Raw genomic sequence first — 19835 nt, forward strand, 5'->3', positions numbered from 1 at the left:
GAGGGCCCGGCGGGAGCCCACACGGGTCCGTGGCGACAACAGGAGTGAGGTCGAACCTGACCCCACATGTACAGCGCGCCCGGCAGCCTAGCGGCTCAGGGGCCAAAGCCGCCAAGGTCGCTGTGCCACCGGGAGACGCAGGGCGGGTTGAGGCTTGGGAGGGTGGGGAAGGTCTGAAGGGGTCCCTGGGCAGAGGACACAAGCCAGGGTCCCGGGAAACACGGCGGCTGTAAACAAGCCCTCCTCCTGGGCGCCAGACACCACCAACACCGCTGGTTCCTGGACAGCCCGGAGGGGACCCTGCCGCAGCCCGACACCCGGCTCCCTCCCTGCTCCTCGGATGTCCCGTAAAACTGCAAAGACTCCTCTGGTGGCGGCACTGCAAGGCACCTGTAGCTTGAGGGAGACAGCTAGGGAGGAAGGCTGGAGAGCGGCTGCCCCGTGTTACATTCCGTGGTTCAGGCCGAGCTGGTGCATCCTTAGCTTAGAGAGAGGAAAGCAGGGCTCAGGCTGTGGGGTGAGCGCCTGAAATCACCCAGTCAGTGCTGCAGCCAAGCCCGAGCCTCAGTCCCTGGACTCTGGGTCTGGGGTTGAGCCAAATGCTGGGCCCCAATTCCCCCCTTACACCCCATGCCTGAGCAATTCCATGCTCTAGTGCCTCTCAAAATCCTCCCTTTCTGCAATTTTATCATAAACGGAATAAACTGCCACCACTTATGTGCTAAGGACTAAGTGATACGCCACTTAAGAAGTATTTTTAATGCCGGAAAGTCCAGCCTGAATCTGATCAAGCCCTGAGGTCTAACCACCAGTTCTTGGGAAAATACGAGAGAGAGGGGAGTGTGTTAACCAACAGGGATGCGATCTGCACGCAGGGCACGTGGGGGAATGGCAGGAGGTGTCCTTCCCGCAGCACCCGGCAGTCGTGCCACCACACTTTAGCCCAGGTGAGCCTCCGCTGTGGGCCCTGACCGTTACATGCAAGCAGCCCCTCCCCCAAGCGGCAACAACTAAGAACGTCTCCAAACATTGCCAAATGTCCCTTGGGGAGCAAAATCACCCTTGGTTGACTATCATATCCCTCAAATGTATGGGAACAGCCTGATTTAACAATTAAATTTCAGGGAGAAAAAGGAGAGGAGGAACCAGCACATATCACAACCTAGTGTAGTGTATGTACCTGATCTGGATCTCAGGACTCAATTCAATTCGGGACCCAAACCAACCAACTGAAAAAGGGAGGAGGGGAGGGGAGATTTAATGCTTACTCCTGAGAGTAAGCAATTGCAGTTAATATTCTTAGGTGTGACAATCACGTTCTGGTTCTTAGAGTCCTTGCTGTAGGATACCACAGGTGGGACTTACAAATAAAATATGATGACTGAGATTTGCTTCAAAATAATGTAGTGTGGGAAGAGGGCTGTGCCCGTGGAGGAGAAGGCCTGGATAAGACAAGACTGCATGTGGATGACGGCCAAGGCTGGGCAACAGGGACCTGGGGCTTCCCTATAGGATTCCCTCGACTACTGCGTATGTGAAAATAGTCCAAATGAACACGTGATTCCTCCCTGCATTAACCCCAGCTCCTATAGACCAGACAACCAGAACACCTTCCCTCATCTTTCTCCCAATCATATTTTCAGTGTTGGTGGTACAGTGGTGACCACAGCTGCCTCCAATCATATTTCCATACGCTTACCGGACTGACTTTTCTAAAGGTCCATCAGACTACTGCCCTGCTCACAAGATGCCAGTGGCTCCCCACTTGCCTGCAGGAGAAAGTTCACACTCCATAGCATGGGGTCTGAGCTCAGCCGCTGTCTCCCCTACACTTATTTTTCCAGGACTCACCTCTCCATGTATGGGAGAGATGAGTCTCTCCTTTATATCAGGAATGCTGGGCCACTCTCAGATGCTCAAATGTCTTCTGACCCTGCCCTGTTTCAATGCCTGTTTCTTCAGCATGAAATGCCCTCTTCCCGTTTCCAAACTCTCACCCCCACACAAAGCTTTTGATCTACTCAGCCTTCAGTTCTAGCTCAAACGCCATTCTCTTTAACGTGTTCCCCACTCCTCACACGTGCAGTCGGGCCCCACCATCTCCTCAGTGTTCTTAGGAGGGTTCCCTTACACTTACGTCAGGCTTGGAATCCCATGTCTGCTTCCACAAAGAGATTCTGAGCTTGTTGAGAGCACGGACACATCTCATGTCCCCGGTATCTGGCAACACTCAGGCAGGCTCCAGAGCTTGCTGCATCTCCTTCACACAATCACTGTCTCTCAAGTCCTTAATTCCAGCCTTCACACAACCACTTCCACGCACACTTGATGTTCCAGCAATATACCAAACTACTTGTCCTCCCAGACAAAACCTAGTTTTGCATGTCTTTTCAGATATTTTATTTATGTTTAATTTATTTTTTTTTTTTTTGAGACAGGGTCTGTCACTCAGGTTGGGGTGCAGTGGCACAACCATGGCTCACTGCGGCTTCAACCTGCTGAGCTCAAGTGATTCTCCTCCTTCAGCCTCCTGAGTAGCTTAGTCTACAGGCACTCGCCACCACGTCTGGCTAATTTTTGTGTTTTTTGTAGAGACAAGGTCTCACTATGTTGTCCAAGCTGGTCTTGAACTCCTGAGCTCAATCTTCCCACTGTGGCCTCCCAAAGTCCTAGGATTACAGGTGTGGTGAGCCACTGCACCCAGCCTCAGATCTTTTAAAAGTGCATTTGGCTCAAGGTAGTATGATACTGGCATAAGGACAGACATACAGACTGATGGAATACAATCGAGAGCCAAGCCCATTCACTGGGGAAAGAACAGTCTCTTTAACACATGATGCTGGGACAAGTGGAGAGCCACATGGACAAGAATGAAGTTGGATGCCCCCTCACACCACAGGAAAAAATCTAATTCAACATGGATCACAAACCTAAACAGAAGAGCTGAAACCACGCAACTCTTAGAAGAATACAAAGGTAAAGCTTCATGGCCCTGGATTTGACAATGGTTCCTTAGCTATGACACCAATGGCGCGAGCAACTAAAAAGAAAACAGATAAACCAGACTTCATAAAAATTAAACATTTTTGTGCAAAGGACACTATTAAGAAAGTGAAAAGACAACCCACAGAATGGGAGAGCATATTTGCAAATTAGGTAAGGGTCTAGTATCCAGAATATGAAAGAACTCTAACAACTCAATAACAAAAAGAAAACTGATTAAAAAATAGGCAAAGGACTTGAACAGACATTTCACCAAAAAAGATATACAAATGGCCAAACAAGCACATGAAAAGACACCACCACCTTTCGATGTCAGGGAAATGTAAATGAAAATTACAATGACATACCACTTCACACCCGCTGGGATACCTATTCTTTTTCAAATTGAAAAATAACATGTTGGCATGGCCGGGCACTGTGGCTCACGCCTCTAACCCCAGCACTTTGTGAGGATTGCTTGAGCCCATAAGTTCAAGACTAGCCTGGGCAATATAGTGAGACCCCTTTTCTCCATTAAAAAAAAAAAAAATAGCCAGTTGTGGTGGCATGCACCTGTAGTCCCAGCTACTCAGGAAGCTGAGGCGAGAGGATAGCTTGAGCCCAGGAGTTCAAGGCTGCAGTGAGCTATCATCGTACCATCGCACTCCAGTCTAGGTGACAGAATGAGACCCTGTCTCAACGAAAAGACAAGTGTCATAAAGGATGTGGACAACAATTGGAACCCCTGTCTATTGTGGTGAGAATGTAAAATGGGGCAGCTGATATGGAAAACAGTTTGGTGGTTCTTCAGCAAGTTAAACTTAAAATTACCATCCAAAGCCAGGTATGGTGGCTCACGCTTGTAATCCCAACACTTTGGGAGGCCGAGACGGGCGGATCACCTGAGGTCGGAAGTTCGAGACCAGCCTGGCCAACATGGTGAAACCCCATCTCTACTAAGAATACAAAAGTTAGCCGGGCATGTGGTGTTTGCCTGTAATCCCAGCTGCTTGGGAGGCTGAGGCAGGAGAATCGCTTGAACCCAGGAGTCAGTCAGAGGTTGCAGTGAGCTGAGATAGCGCCACTGCACTCCAGCCTGGGCGACAGAGCGAGACTCTATCTCAAACACACACACAAAAATGACCATCCATATGACTCAGCAATCTCACTCCTAGGCATATACCCAAAAGAACTGAAAACAAAGTGTTCAAACAAAAATCTGCACACAATGTTCACAGCAGCATTATTCACAATAGCCAAAAGGTAGAAACAACTCAAATTTCCATCAACTGATGAAACGAAATGTGCTATATCCAAACAATAGAATATTAGCTATAAAAAGAAATGAGGGTTTGGGAGGCCAAGGCACGCGGGTCATGAGGTCAGGAGATCTCCATCTCCTGAAACCCCCTCTCTACTAAAAACACAAAAATTATCTGGGCGTGCTGGTGTGCACCTGTAGTCCCAGCTACTCGGGAGGCTGAGGCGGGAGAATCGCTTGAACCTGGGAGGCGGAGGTTGCAGTGAGCTGAGATCACGTCATTGCACTCCAGCCTGGCAACAGAGCGAGACTCCATCTCAAAAAAAAAAAAAAAAGGGAATGAGGTATGACACTTGCTATAACACGGATGGACCTTGAAAGCATTCTGTGAAGTAAAAGAAGCTAGACACAGAAGGACAAATATTGCATGATTCCATTTCTAAGAACTATTCAGAATCAGCAAATCCATAGAGAGCAGACTGGTGGTTGCCAGAGGCTGGGGGAAGGGGAGTGAGGAGTGACTGCTAGTGGGAATGGGGTTTCCTTTTGGGGTGAGGAGGGCTTTCTGGAATAGGTGGTGGAGAGGGATGCACTACCCTCAGCATCCTTGAGTCTTCTGGGCTTATGGTGACAACAGCAAGGGCCCCAGGAAGCCAGGGAGACACACACGCTTTGGGAGGATCAGCTGTTCTTGGCACAGAGAAGGCATTAGTGTTGGCTGAACGTGAAGTGAGAGACCACAGGTGTGCTTCCTCAGTTTAAGTGCTTACTCCTGAAATAAAAACTGGATATCTATCTTAAAGCGGTAAGAAATCGCTGTAAAGAAGTATGATACCGTTCAGCGATCCGGCTTGGGCAACATCTAAAAAAAAGGACTTGATTCTTCCCCGTTCGCCCTCTTCCGGAATGCTGGTTACGGGGAGTTTTATTTTATTCTACCCACTCAGTGAGGGGAGAGATGACCTAGAATTTACTTTAGCCTCTTGATGTCTGGCTTAATGATGGGAAATTATTTTTCGAACTCAGATTATCTGTCAAACCCAAATCAAAATAGCCGGCCTTTCCCTTCAGTAGAAGCCACTGAAAGTCGGTGGTCTCGGGGGGTTCCAAGAGAGCACTGTGGCCCCCACCTGTCTGAACAGTGGCTGCACCCGAGCAGCAGCTGCATTTTCTAGGAGGAAGGCGGGGGTGGAGTGGATGGGGGGGCACAATCTGAAATGCCATTTGAAACACTTGTCGGCCACTCAAATGGAAGCTACGGGAATAAAGAGGAAGTCGTTCCCTCCCCTTCCCAGAGCCTCTCCACTGAAAAGACATGGGGTCCCTGGGGGAGGATGTGTCTATTGCTGTGAGGATCTGGGATTCTGGAGTCTGTGGCTGGGGGGGAAGGATGTGGTGAGAGTGTCTGGAGAGGAGGGAAGGTGAGGTGGCCAGTCCACATAGCAAGGCAAGGCAAGGTGCTGCCCAGATGGGCCTTGAAATGATGCAGGAGTTCAGGTTCCCAGCCAGGGTAGATGAGCTGCTGGCCCTGAGCCCAGCCCCGCTGCCAGGCCCAGGGAGGTACGAAGGCAAAGGGCGTTGCCTGCCTCAGTGGTACATGGCCCTCTCCCAAGTCTTCCCAACAAGCATGGCTGCACTTCCTCAGGTAGACGAAACAAGACGCCAGAGGCGTCCCTCACGCTCAGGGACAACGCCCCATTAGTTTCTAACAGAGACACAGCAAGTCCAAGTGTCCAAGTGCCCTCACAGCGCACAACCTTCCATGCAGCCAGGCAACAGCACCCCAATATATTTGGAGTAAAAAGGCAATCTGTGCAGCAGATACGTGGATGTCTATTAGTCTCTCTGCTTTGAAATATTTCATGGAAACAGCAAAATGGGCAACTGGATTTGTGACAAAGCCTCTCTCCTAGATGTTTTATCATGTAAGGGATTAACAAATGAAACAAGCTGCTCTTTCCCTTCATTTAAACACTGCAATTCTAAAAATTCATAACTAGATATAAGATATTTATTGTTCAGGTGGGCAGGGCCAAATCACTGATCTCTCAGTATCTCTTAGATGGTGAATAGAGTTAAACACAAAAGATACCTCTTCCACAGACCATAACTAGTACTGGTTTCAGATACAGGCCCAGGCACCCATAGCAGCAGCTTCTCCAAGTGCTGAACCTGATTTGGATTCCAGTAGGCCGGGGCTGGGGAAGCCACAGCCCATGAGCCACATCTGGCCTCCTGGTTATTTTTGTAAATAAAGTTTTATTGGCATACAGTCATGTCTATTTATCCACCTACTGTTTACGACTTCTCTCTTGCTGCAACAGCAAGAGTTAAGTAGTTGCAGTAGAGACCACGCGCCCCCTAAAGCCTTGAATATTTACTGTATGGCCCTTTACAGAAAAAGGTTTACTGATTCTTGTGCCAGGACAACAGTATCTGGATGAGAGGAAGAAATAATGGAAAACAGGACAGATTTCCCTGATCAAGTTCGATGATGCACTCACAAACAGCAAACCTCCTGAGCCTGCCTTACAAGTGAGAGTGAAGGAAGAGGCAAGTTACGACCTCCAGTAATAAAAAGATCTGCGGAGGCAGTCACTGGTGCATCTCAGCATAGGAATATTCAACAGATGCAACTTCCATCTGGCAACCACAAAGCAGGGTGGGGCTGCAGGGAGAAAGCAGGTGCTCTGTCCCTACAGAACCCCCCTGAGGCCACGCACTCGGAGACTGGGTATAGCAGAGGACAGGAGTGAGATATGCAGCTGAAAAGGAGATTGATGTTAGGTCTGAATACTGATCTGTTCATAGCCACCTTATCCCCACACACCTTCTCTGCAGAACATCAGTAAACTGAGTGGTTGTGACAATAAAAAGGGATTCTCCAAAGAAACCAGTCTGTCTAGGAAAAACTAAGGCTGCTAATGCAGGAGCCGGCACCTCAAAGCAAATTCTCTGCAGTTTAGTCTCTAGGGGCCAAAAGTCACAAGAGCCAGCTCCCAGCCAAGGCCTCTAAAGCAAGTGGTCAGCTGACAAGCCCGCCCGCAGCCAGCTGTGCCAGTGCCTCATCCTTGCCTGTGTGAACAAAGAAACCCTTCATCTGAGAAGCAGACTCTTCCAGTTGGTCTCCTTGTTCAGCTCTTGCCCCTTGTTCCCACACAGCAAATAGGAAGATCCTCTTACTTCCCTACTCAAAACACCACAGTGGCTTCCCTCAGAATAAAAACTCAAAGCCCAACCAGATTCAGTGGTTCATGCCTATAATCCCTGCACTTTGGAAGGCCAGGGTAGGAGGATCGCTTGAGGCCACGAGTTTCAGACTAGCCTGGGAGACACAGTGAGATCCCTTCTCTACAAAAAAAATACAAAAATCAGTTGGGCATGGTGGTGCACACCTGTAGTCTCAGCCACTTGGGAGGCTGAGGCGGGAGGATTGCTCGAGCCCAGTAGTTCAAGGCTGCAGTGAGCTATGACTGCACTATGGCACTCCAGCCTGGACAACAGAGTGAGACCCTGTCTCTAAAAACAAAACCCCAAAACAACTCCCCCTCCTCGCCAAAATCCCAAAACCCTGTGTAGGCAGGCTGTTTATAAGACCCTACCCCACCTTGTCTGTGCCCGGCTCCCTACCTCCATCCCTCCCGCTCTGCCTACCCTCACTTCTCCTTAGCCAACTGAACACCTGGCAGTGGACACGACAAACTCACTTCCTCCATTGGGCCTTTGCACTACCTGCTGCCTCTGGCTGAATGAATACCTTGCACTAGATCTTTGCACTGTGGCCTCCTTCTTGACATTTACATTTCACTTTTCATGTCATCTGCTTGATGAGACCATCCCTGACCACCTGAAGCAGCCTCCCAATCTCCAGCAGAGGAGCTGCCAGAGGGTCCTGTCCACCAGCAGTGTGTGGAGCCATGTGAGTGGTTTTGGTTGTCACCATGGTGTTGGGATCCCCAGGGCCATTGCTCTGCAAAGGTGAGACGCTCTCATGCCCAATGTCACTAGTGCCCTGCGGAAAACACCTGCAGCACCGCACTCCGCTTTTGTGCCCTCACTGGAGGCACAGTCCACGAGTGCAGGAACTCTGCACTCTCCATGGTGCTCAGCACACGCCGGATCTCAGAATGAACCCGCTGGATGACTGAGAATGAAGGAATCCCCTGGAGGGAAGCCGCAATGTCAGAGAAAACGGCCAAGATAAACAGGAACATGATACAGAGAGAGGGTATGATCCCTCCAGGGGACAGAGGGGGACCTGACTCCAGAGCCCAGCCTCTGCCACACTGCACGGCTTCCCTGATCTGGACAGTGGCCCCATTCATAATCAGCAGGACAGTCAAAGTGGCTGTGCTCTGTGAAGTAGGTCTGAGAATGGGAGGAAGATGAAGGGAGAACCTTGATTTCCATATTATTTATTTATTTATTTATTTTTTGAGACGGAGTTGCACTCTGTCACCCAGGCTGGAGTGCAGTGGTGCAATATTGGCTCACTGCAACCTTTGCCTCCCGGGTTCAAGGGATTCTCCTGCCTCAGCCTGCTGAATAGCTGGGACAGCAGGCACATGCCACCGTGCTTGGCTAATTTTATTTTTTATTTTTTAAATAAAATTTTTAGTAGAGATGGGGTTTCACCATGTTGGCCAGGCTGGTGTTGAACTCCTGACTTTAGATGATCCGCCCGACTCGGCCTCCCAAAGTGCTAGGATTACAGGCGTGAGCCACTGCACCCAGCTGTATTACTTTATTTTTTAACTATGTGTATTTTGGCCCCAAAATAAATAAATAAATAAGAGAAAATGTCTATAAAGAAAGACTAGGAGGACAAAAGGTCTTGACCGCTCTTGGGTCTGTCCAGGTCCCACTTCTATGGGCAATGGAGTCTTTCTCATATGGGTATCAGGTGTAGGCCAACCACAGACCAAGCAGCAGACAGGGCCTCCCTCCCGTCTCACCACGCACTCCCTCTTCTTCTCGCTCTTCTCTTTTGCCAATATATGCCTTCTCTTCCTTTACATTTAACCTTAAATTTGATATTTCATATTAAGAAGAGTGATAGGTAACAAAATAAGTTCAACTAAATTAAATACACTCACAGAAGAACTATTTTGGAAAATCCTGTTAGGGTCTGAAGTAGCTCTGTCCAACAGAACTTTCTGTGAAGCTGCACATGTTCCACATCTGCTGGTCCACAGAGTAGCTGCTGGCCACATGTGGTTACTGAGCATCTGAAATGTGGCCTGTGCAGCTGAGGGACTGAATTATTTACACAATTTTAACTTTCATTAATTTACATTTAAATTTAAAATAGCCATATGCAGCAAACAATGAACATCTTGGCCAGGGCAGGTCTAACCCCTTCAGGGCCCCTTAGTACTTTGATTTTACCACTGGGCGATGCCAGCCCTAGGTCAGAGCTAATACCTGCAGGCTGCAGGTATCTGAAATTAATCTCTTGAGGGCCATTTCTGTTGTTGTTGCTGTTGAGGTGGAGTCTCACTCTGTCACCCAGGCTGGAGTATAGTGGTGAGATCTCAGCTCACTGCAACCTCTGCCTCCCAGGATCAAGCGATTCTCATGCCTCAGCCTCCCGAGTAGCTGGGATTACAGGTGCCTGCCACTGCGCCCAGCTAATTTTTGTAGTTTTAGTAGAGATGGGGTTTCACCATCTTGGCCAGGCTGGTCTTGAACTCCTGATCTCGTGATCCACCCGCCTGGGCCTCCCAAATTGCTGGGATTGTAGGCATGAGCCACCACGCCCAGCTGCTCAATCTTATATTAAAAAAATATATACCAGATAGTGTGGTGGCACGCACTTGTAATCCCAGCTACTTGGGAGGCTGGGGCAGGAGAACAGCTTGAATCCGGGAGGTGGAGGTTGTGGTGAGCCAAGATCGCACCATTGCACTCCAGCCTGGGTGACAGTGTGAGACTCCGTCTCAAACACACACACACACACACACACACGAGATGAAGAAAAAGCCAAATGTCCTTAATAAAGCAATTTTTTCCCCTTCTGGAGAGCTTAATTTCCAGGCTTGTTCTCTCACTCCCCCAGGTGGAGAACATGAAGATGACAATGTTGTCTGGGTTTGGGAAGCAGCACTTGTTTCACTGCAGGAGCACTGGAGAGTCTCTGCTTCACACAACACACTGATAGGAACGTGCGAGATGCTTAGATAGGACGTTGTGCTAAACCAGACACCACTGTGCCCTGCCCTTTGGCAGGTAACCAGTGTTTAAGGAAACACTGGACACCTGTCTTCAAATTGAAATATTCCAGATGAATCTTCCCTGTGATTTAGGAAAACATCACTGCATTGCATGTTGGTGGCAGACGGACTCACTCAGCTCCGCTAAGGATGCAGGTGGAAACCCTTCCACCATCATATGGCAGGGCCATAAGTTGCCGTTCATCCTGCTGTTGCTTTAATGTAGGAACTTTGAGCATCTTTCTTGAACTGGAAAACTTCAGATTTCATATCATTTGCTTGATGAGCTCTTTCCAGAATTGCATATACTGTAGTGAAGCTTTTACTGAAGAGGGAGAGGAATGCTGATCTTATCTACTGGCCTTAACCATAACACACACCCTAGGGTCCAATGGCTTTCTGGAGCTCCATAACTTAATGGTGAGCCTGTGTCTGCTTAGATGCTTTAAAGCATCTGATTTTCTCACCCAAAACTCCAGGTGGCTCTTTACATGAAATGGCTTCCATCTTGTCCCATCCACTCAAGGACAACAAGATCTAACTGAATGGGGGCCAAGTTACTCCTAAGTATACTGGCTGTCCAGAAGCAACAGGTGCTACACTTCAAAAATGATGGGAACAGCCAATACTTCCGTTCCTAACAGGTCAATACTTCCTTATTCTTCTTCATCTCCTCAATCCTCAACACAGTGTTCGCACAGAACAAGACGTGCTCAAAACAAAACCTATCTTATAAAACATATTAAATAGATATGTAACTATGCTGTACTGAGAAACATTCCGAAAATAAATTTAAATTAAGATATACAGGCCGGACGCGGTGGCTCAAGCCTGTAATCCCAGCACTTTGGGAGGCCGAGACGGGCGGATCACGAGGTCAGGAGATCGAGACCATCCTGGCTAACACGGTGAAACCCCGTCTCTACTAAAAAAAAATGCAAAAAAACTAGCCGGGCGAGGTGGCGGGCGCCTGTAGTCCCAGCTACTCGGGAGGCTGAGGCAGGAGAACGGCGTAAACCCGGGAGGCGGAGCTTGCAGTGAGCTGAGATCCGGCCACTGCACTCCAGCCTGGGCAACAGAGCGAGACTCCGTCTCAAAAAAAAAAATATACAAAGCACAAAAGATCACAGGGAAACCTTTACAGTCACTGCCACATACCAACATTTAACAACAGACTACACAAATGATGCTGGTGCCTTAGATTATAACACCATATTTTTATGGTATCTTTTCTATGTTTAGATACACAAATGCTTGCCATTGTGTTACAGGTGCCTACAGGGTTCAGTACAATGACATGTTGTACAGGTGTGTAGCCTGGAGTGACAGGCTATTCCTTAGGCCCTAGGTGTGTAGCAGACTGTACCACCTGTTTGTGTTAAGCACATGCCATCATGTTTACAAAATGACAACACCGCCTAACGCAGTTCTCAGAATGTACCCCCCTCATTAAGCGATGCGTAACTGTATTTAAATGGAAATCCTATTTTGAAATGCTTTAATTAAAATAAGATCTTATGAGGTTATACTTTTTACCACTGACCTTTTAACCAAGATCTTATGAGACTACACTTTTTTCCACTAAGTATGTAAAAGAAAACTAAGAAAAAACCAAAATACTCTACTTTTTAAAATTTTCACAAGACATTAGAAAAAGACCTAAATACCATAATCTTCTGCTTTAGAATAATGTTATTTATTTAAAATGAATTACACTGAATAAAAATTCTACATTAAAATTCCCTTATTGGATCAAAAAAGTGATATATAAGCCTCTTAATAAACAAGTTGTTTTATTGTTGTTGCTAATTTACAGTATCAGAAAAATCAGCAACCTAACCGATTTGAAGCTCTCCTTTTCAGTACTTTTAGAACCCACCAACTCAATACTTCTTGACTCTAGGTCCTAATATATACGGCAAGATCAAAGAAGAATCGAACTCAACTAACGCCTTCAAGGACTGAATCTAGCTAGGAAGGCAAGTCACAGGGGAACAAAGGTCATCTAACACAGTATATGTGGCAGAGAACTTCGTACAGCCAGCCACTGGTCTAGTAAGTAATCGCTATAAGCATTTAAAAGATGGAAAATGCACAGTCCAAGATGGTGAGAAACAGCTTCACCGACGTTTCTGGATAGATGAGCTTAAGTTGGAGCTACAAAGATGACAGGGGCCAGGCACAGTGGCTCACGCCTATAATCCCAGCACTTTGGGAGGCTGAGGAGGGCAGATCACGAGGTCAGGCGATCCAGACAATCCTGGCTAACATGGTGAAACCCCATCTCTACTAAAAATACAAAAAAATGAGCTGGGCGTGGTGGCAGGTGCCTGTAGTCTCAGCTACTCGGGAGGCTGAGGCAGGAGAATGGCATGAACCTTGGAGGCAGAGCTTGCAGTGAGCCCAGACTGCGCCACGGCACTCCAGCCTGGGCGACACAGCGAGACTCCATCTCCCAAAAAAAATAAAAAACACACAAAAAAAATGATGAAAGGATTCAGATGGCCAGCAGAGGATGGGGGAAGAGTATTCTAAAACAGTGGTTCTCAAAGTGTGGTCTGGGGACCGGGGGGTGTCCCCTGACCCTTTCAGGGGTCCACAAGGTCAAAACTGCTTTTATGATAACATGAAGACGTGATTTCCCCTTTAAAGCGTCATTATGGGGAGTTTTTCACAGGCTACACATACAAAATCAGAACAGCTTGCGTGCAGAGGCAGACAGCTACCTTCGCGAGAGCCACATGTTAAAGAGATGTGCAAAAGCAGAGCTATGCCACTTTTCTCAGCAAATTACAAAATTCTTTCCACATAAATGTTTTTTATGCTGACATGTGATGGGTGTTATTGTTATTATTAGCTGAACTATTTAAAAACTTTCAGCTTTAATTTCTAAGGAAAAATATCAGTATATATACATAACCCACTAAATAAAAGCTCTTTGGGGTGTTTGATAATTTTGAAGAGTACAAAGGAGTGATCCCCCTTCTGTGTAAGCACTCACTGCTGTTTGAAAGGAAATACAATGCTCAGATGTATATGTGCCAGGCATGGTTTGTAAGCAAATGTACATATTTTGGAAAGGTGTCTCCATAGTGCAGTGGCTCAACAGGGGGCGCTTTGATCCTCCAGGAGACGTTAGGCAATGTCTGGAGGCATTTTGGTTGTCACACTTGGTGGGGGCCGTGGGCCACTGGCATCGAGGGGTAAGGCCAGGGACGCTGGTGAATGTCCTACAAAGTACAGGGCCACTGGGCAGCCCCGCAACAAAACATCTGGCCCCACAGTCAAGTATTCCGATTGGAACCCTTGGTCTAGAGCGGTAGAGGTCACAAAGGAGGTACCTGGGGTCTACCGACCTTGCAGCTTGTGATGTAGGACGGGAATGGGGGCTAGAGAAGGGAGCCACTTAAGGAAGAACCCACCACTCTCTCATGCCCCAAGGGCAGCAAGCTCAGGACAGCTGCCTGCTAACAACCCCAAAGCCCGGGAGCTGCGGCTGCAGCTGCAGCGGTTGCAGGGGATGGATCCGCCCTGCAGCACCTCTTTCCCATGCCCCTGGGCTCTAAGGAAAGACCATGGGGAGCCGCTGGAAGAGTGAGCCAAGATGTGGCAATTAAAAGCAAATGATTCCATTTGCTCCATAATCATTACATATGAATTTCAAAAAGATTTTTAAAGTATTATTTCTCTTGGTCTTCTCTGGGTTTCACTGAAGTGCAGCTTAGGGTTATATGGAAAAAGTTGGGAAAAGACTGATGGAAGTGAAGGCATGGGAGGTTCTAGCGAAAGCCCCAAGCTCAGAAGTGAGCCTATGGGGTGTCAGGAGCCCTCCTTGGAGGGGTCACACCAAACAAAAGGGCCGTCCTTGTCTTCCTCCCACTAACTCAGGTGAAAACTTGCTACAGAGACTGTGAAAAGAAGGAGGATTTCTTGCAAAGATATTTTTCATAAAAATGCTATTTGTTAACATTTAATGGGTGTATTATTAGATAAATATTTTTTAAATTTCAGTTTTAATTTCTAAAAAAATTACTCCTCCGCCTAACGCCTATGCGACCCGAGGCGACTGTCAGTCTCCCTAGGTCTAGACCATCAGGGAGTGGTGGCACTGGAATGTAAAGGGAGAGATTATAACAGGAAAAAAGTTGTTACTAAAGGTAGAAGGTGGCAAAGCTGGCTAAGGAGAGTTGGAGAGAGGATTGTTCTTTCTCTTCAGCAACAGATATTATGTAAGAGTTGCTGTAGAGACTTTCAAACAAAACTCAGCTGAAGCAGGTGTAAAATACATGACAATACTCAAACAACCTTTAATGTGTTTAAAACAAATCACTTCACAAAAAGCACGAACACTTTTAAAAATGTAACATTGGACACAGTACACAAACTTAAAAGAAACAACACCCACCTATGGTCTGATCTTATAAAATGGACTTGAGGAATCTCAGAGCAATTTATTAACATTCTAAATAATCAGAAAATATGCCTAGTTATGTTTCCACAGATTTGAATGTTACACTGAGAACAGAGGCTCAAAAGTGAGTCTCCTTTGTTAATCGCCACAGAATTTTCCAACTTCAGGTGACCCATGAGCCCATTTGTTGCCTCGTTCCTTAGACTTCCTATGAAATAAATCAGCAATAAGGAGTGGGAAGAAACTTTTATTTCCAGGACACATGTACATAAGCAACAAGTCAAAATTAACCGTTCTATCTGAAAGAGAAGAAACATGTACCAACACATGTCATTCAAGGAGAAGTTTCTAGAATAAGGCAAAAGTTACAGGGCAGCAGTTATGACCTTTAACAGAATTTTGCTACACTGAAAGATACAGCCTGCCATACTTGCAGGGAAAATGTCTTTCAAGAAGGATAGCACCTGATCTGTCCCATACATTTAAAAAGAGCCTAATCTTAAACTCATCCAATCATTTTAGGGATGAGAAAACAGGGTCACACCAAGTTAGGTGACATCATTTATGGCAAAGCAAGAATCGGCATGTTTATTTTCTAACCCCCAGGCTGAAATATTTTCCACTCTACCACTCTATCCTATACTCCAGGACTTTATCTTTCTTTCTTTCTTTTTTTTTTTTGAGACAGAGTCTCGCTCTGTCGCCCAGGCTGGAGTGCAGTGGCCGGATCTCAGCTCACTGCAAGCTCCGCCTCCCGGGTTTACGCCATTCTCCTGCCTCAGCCTCCCGAGTAGCTGGGACTACAGGCGCCCGCCACCTCGCCCGGCTAGTTTTTTGTATTTTTAGTAGAGACGGGGTTTTACCGTGTTAGCCAGAAAACCCAAACCATCAAATATCCCCTTGTTCTACCCAAGAATTGTTCTGCAACATATGCCACCTGCTTTCTTGCTTTCTACGAGGCTGAAGAATAGCTAGGCAGGATTTTATTATACGGACTTGCCATATACTTGAAGTAGTGTGTTATATCAACCAGAGGCCAGGTTCTTGAATGCTTTCTCTGTTGGGATTATTTCCATGTTGTCTGGCTGCTCTGCCCTGGGCAGGTCCCTGCTTTGCACATCTCTTAAGGCTGTGAAGCCCCAAGTAGGGTAACTGTCCCATCAGAAGGTGAGTTCACTGGGTAATGGGAGCAACTGCTCATTGTGAAGGTGACATGACGTTAAAAGGCTTGAAAGGGGCTGGGCGTGGTGACTCACGTCTGTAATCCCAGCACTTCGGGATGCTGAGGTGGGTGGATCACCTGAGGTCAGGAGTTTGAGACTAGCCTGGCCAACATGGTAAAACCCCGTCTCTACTAAAAATACACACACACACACACAAATTAGCTGGGCATGGTGGCAGGAGCCTGTAATCCCAGCTACTTGGGAGGCTGAGGCAGGAGGATCACTTGAACCCGGGAGGTGGAGGCTGCAGTGAGCCGAGATCACGCCATTGCACTCCAGCATGGGAACAAGAGCAAAACTCTGTCTCAAAAATAAAATAAAATAAAATAAAATAAAATAAAATAAAATAAAAGGGCTTGAAAGCAGCATGGGAATGTCAAGCCTATTTAAACCGTTCAGGTTAAAATATTCAAGTTAAGAGTCATACTGAAAGAGAGGAGAGGGAAAAAGTGTGCAATAATGGTTTAATTCACCTGCATGAATCAATCATATCTGGTAAGTGGGTGGAACTAGAAGTGAAGCAGTCAGCTGAAGACTGAGGGGAAAAAAAAAAATAATAAAAAAGTTAAGGGTCAACTCAAAGGTCAAATGAACAGAAGTGTCCCAGTTTGTATTCCTGAAAAACAATTTACACAGTGATCTGCCAAGAGTCAAGCTTAATATGCCATGTTGCCTCTGGTATCCTTATGAGGAAGCAGTGAAGGGCCCAACATTTCAGTATTTTTCAGTGGTAATTTCAAGCTCTGTAGCTCCAGCTCTTAGACAGTAGCACTAGAAAAAGTACAAAAAGACAAGTGGGGCATCATACTCAGGCACTGCAGGCTACACCGCAGGTCTTACATGGCTGCCAAACTGCTTTCCAAACACACATTTCACATAGTACTGGTTTTGGTATCTTTGAGTTACTGACAGACTTTTCAGGTTTAAACTTAACATTATTCATCCTTACAGCCAGGATCTTCCCACTAAAAATAGGAATAAATGAAATATACATATTGATGCTCCTTTGTATAAGGAATATCCCTAAAGTAAGAGGATATAGGTATGTTAGCAAGAAAGTTCTGGGGAGAAGAAATCTTAGTAGTTTTAATGAAAGATCAAAAGACCAAAAAAAAAAAAAAAAAAAGGCATATAGCATAGACCTCCACAAAGTACCTACGTTTCGTCTTCATTTAAATGAATTTAGTCAAAAGGGTGACAGGGAAGAAATAAGCAAGTCAAATCCAAGCATGGCATAGTAAATAAACCTTGGTTGTCTGCTATAAAGACAGGGAGGGACAGACTGGCATAAATGATCCTAACTATTGACATTTAAGGAACCTTTTGGATTTCTGCTTTTTGCTTTGGGGAGGGCAACAGATTTGCTGGAATAAACCACCTGCCGAAGAGGAGGGAGGTTCAGAATACACCAAATGATAGAAAAGAGACAACGCAGAGCTAAAAAAAAGTCCACTGCAGATCATCGCCAGTTCACTGTGCTTCCCAGACAGAACTGAACTCATTCTAATTTGGCTTACAGGAGGAAGTCTGACACTGGCAAATAAATGTCGTTTGTGATAAGACTGGGACCTCAATGATCCAGCTCTGGAGAAATGACACTCTATTAAGCCAATTATCTGCTACCCACGGATTCAAAAGGACCCATCGGCTCTGCCTGGGTCCACGGAGCTCCTGAACCCTTGGCCCCAGGTGCTCCAGTTCAACAGCAAGTCACAAGGAAGAAAAGGCAAAGGAAAGTGGTGACTCTGCAAATCCTCTGAAGGCACTTCACGGTGTGAAGGAACAGTATCAACCTTGTTCAAGTAGATGCAGTCCTCACTTGGCATTCCAGCTGTTCCTCAAGGAGGCCAAAGCCAAGAAGCAAAGAAATTCACAAGTGGCCAGTGCACGCACGCGCACCCACGCAGGCGCGCACACACACACACACAGAATGTGAACAACAATAACATATCAAAATTAGGTAAATTTTTCAAATACCAACATTACGGGGGAAAGAGGCCAAGGAATCATCAACAGAAATAGGGAGCTAGCCCAGAACGTCAGTAGCAGAGGTAGTATGAAGGAAAACAAAGGTGATGGAAGAAAACCAACCACTGAGTTGCCTGGCAGCTTGCAAAGAAGTGGCGGTGGGAGGGGGATGACCCTAAAGCTAAAAGCAACATAGCAACACCCACCATAGACCCCATAACACCAACCTATACAGGAGGGCTGCTGGGTTTGAGATGTGGGAAATAAACTTAAAAATACCAGTTCCAGGCTGGGCACAGTGGCTCAGGCCTATAACTCCAGCACTTTGGGAGGCTGAGGCGGGTGGGTCATGAGGTCAGGAGTTCAAGACCAGCCTGACCAACATGGTGAAACCCCATCTCTAATAAAAATACAAAAATTAGCAGGGCATGGTGGCAGGCACCTGTAATCCCAGCTACTCAGGAGGCTGAGGCAGGAGAATCGCTTGAACTCAGGAGGCAGAAGTTGCAGTGAGCCGAGATCGAGCCACTGCACTCCAGCCTGGGTGGCAGAGTGAGACTCCATTAAAAAAAAAAAAAATTAGCTGCATGTGGTGGCACGTGCCTGTGGTCCCAGCTACTTGGGAGGCTGAGGTAAGAGGATCACTTGAGCCTGGGAGGCGAGGGGTAGCAGTGAGCAGAGATTGAGCCACTGCACTCCAGCCTGGGTGACAAAGTGAGACCCCGTCTCAAAAACAAACAAAATACCCCCCAAAAGACCCACAAACCAACTCCATAGGCAAGCACAATTTTCATAAAATCATTAATAGTTTTCCAAAGCAAAAGAGTAAATACGTAAACAACTAAAATTGAGGGTTATGAAAGACACCACACAAAAAAAAAACCTCACAGAGAGAAGCATTTTAGAAGATTTTAGGCTTTATCACTCTCAGTTTTTCTACCTTAAGTTAAAAGCTGTGTATGAAATACAAAGTCAATATTTGATGACAGTTACCTCTGATTCTACTGTGTCTTGTCCTTCTTTTGAACTTTTTCCACTCTTCCCTGCTTTTGGTGATTCCTGGTAAACATCAAGCAAAGGCAATTAGTCTTCTCACTTTTTAGACAGGTAAACATCAGATAAGCCAAATGCAGTTTTAAAAGTGATTTATACAACTTAACTAGAGCTTCTGATATTTTTAATTCATCCCATTAGAAAATTCTGTATCACACTGTTTAGGATTCCAACAGTGCAATGCCCCCCATCCCCCATTCAGATTCCTTTCGTTTTATCTGCATTTGAGGTTGAAAACTTCAAGCAGAAAACAGATATATCCAATTTTACACAGTGCTTCTGGCATTTTGAGATCCATATCACATCTCTGTCTTCCTTCCCACCCTAAACCCTATGAGTGAGGATTTCTGGGGTGATAATGAAACGCTACAGAGCTCCACCTGAAGCAGAAACATACCCGCCCCCCTCGAATGCAAACGCAGCACCCTTGCTCGCAGCCCTCACCGCCGCCGCCACCCAGGATAATAATAGTGTTTGAGAGCCTCAGAGCGTCCCTCTGGGGCGGCACAGAATTCCTTACCAGCTTTCAGCGGGGTCCCTTCCCGCTCCCTTTCCCCCGTCCAGGGGTTCCTCCCCAGGAGTCTACAGCCCCCATCCCTGAAGCTCCTTTCCGGGAGACCGCGAGGCTGCGAAACCCCTCGGCGGCCGCACCTGCCCGCCCAGGCCCACGGCGCGCTGTCGGGGACACGGGCCCCTCCGACCCTCTACCCGGGCCGCGCCCTCCC

General features: G+C 46.8%; 1 protein-coding gene and 1 long non-coding RNA gene across 2 annotated transcripts in view; one reads left to right on the forward strand and one right to left on the reverse strand.

Moving 5' to 3' along the window:
* Positions 1 to 19835, reverse strand: part of PPP2R5C (protein phosphatase 2, regulatory subunit B', gamma) — a 170539-nt gene that overhangs the window by 149076 nt on the left and 1628 nt on the right. The window contains exon 2 of the mRNA XM_011951453.1: positions 19051 to 19116. The gene's annotated coding sequence lies outside the window, so the exon portion shown is untranslated. The remainder of the gene's footprint in view (positions 1 to 19050; positions 19117 to 19835) is intronic.
* Positions 15099 to 16231, forward strand: LOC105518447. The gene is made up of 2 exons (XR_001002819.1): positions 15099 to 15555; positions 15742 to 16231. It is a non-coding gene; the product is annotated as an uncharacterized LOC105518447 (long non-coding RNA).

Source organism: Colobus angolensis, unplaced genomic scaffold (assembly GCF_000951035.1).
Source record: "Colobus angolensis palliatus isolate OR3802 unplaced genomic scaffold, Cang.pa_1.0 Scaffold32, whole genome shotgun sequence".
Taxonomy (NCBI): domain Eukaryota; kingdom Metazoa; phylum Chordata; class Mammalia; order Primates; family Cercopithecidae; genus Colobus; species Colobus angolensis.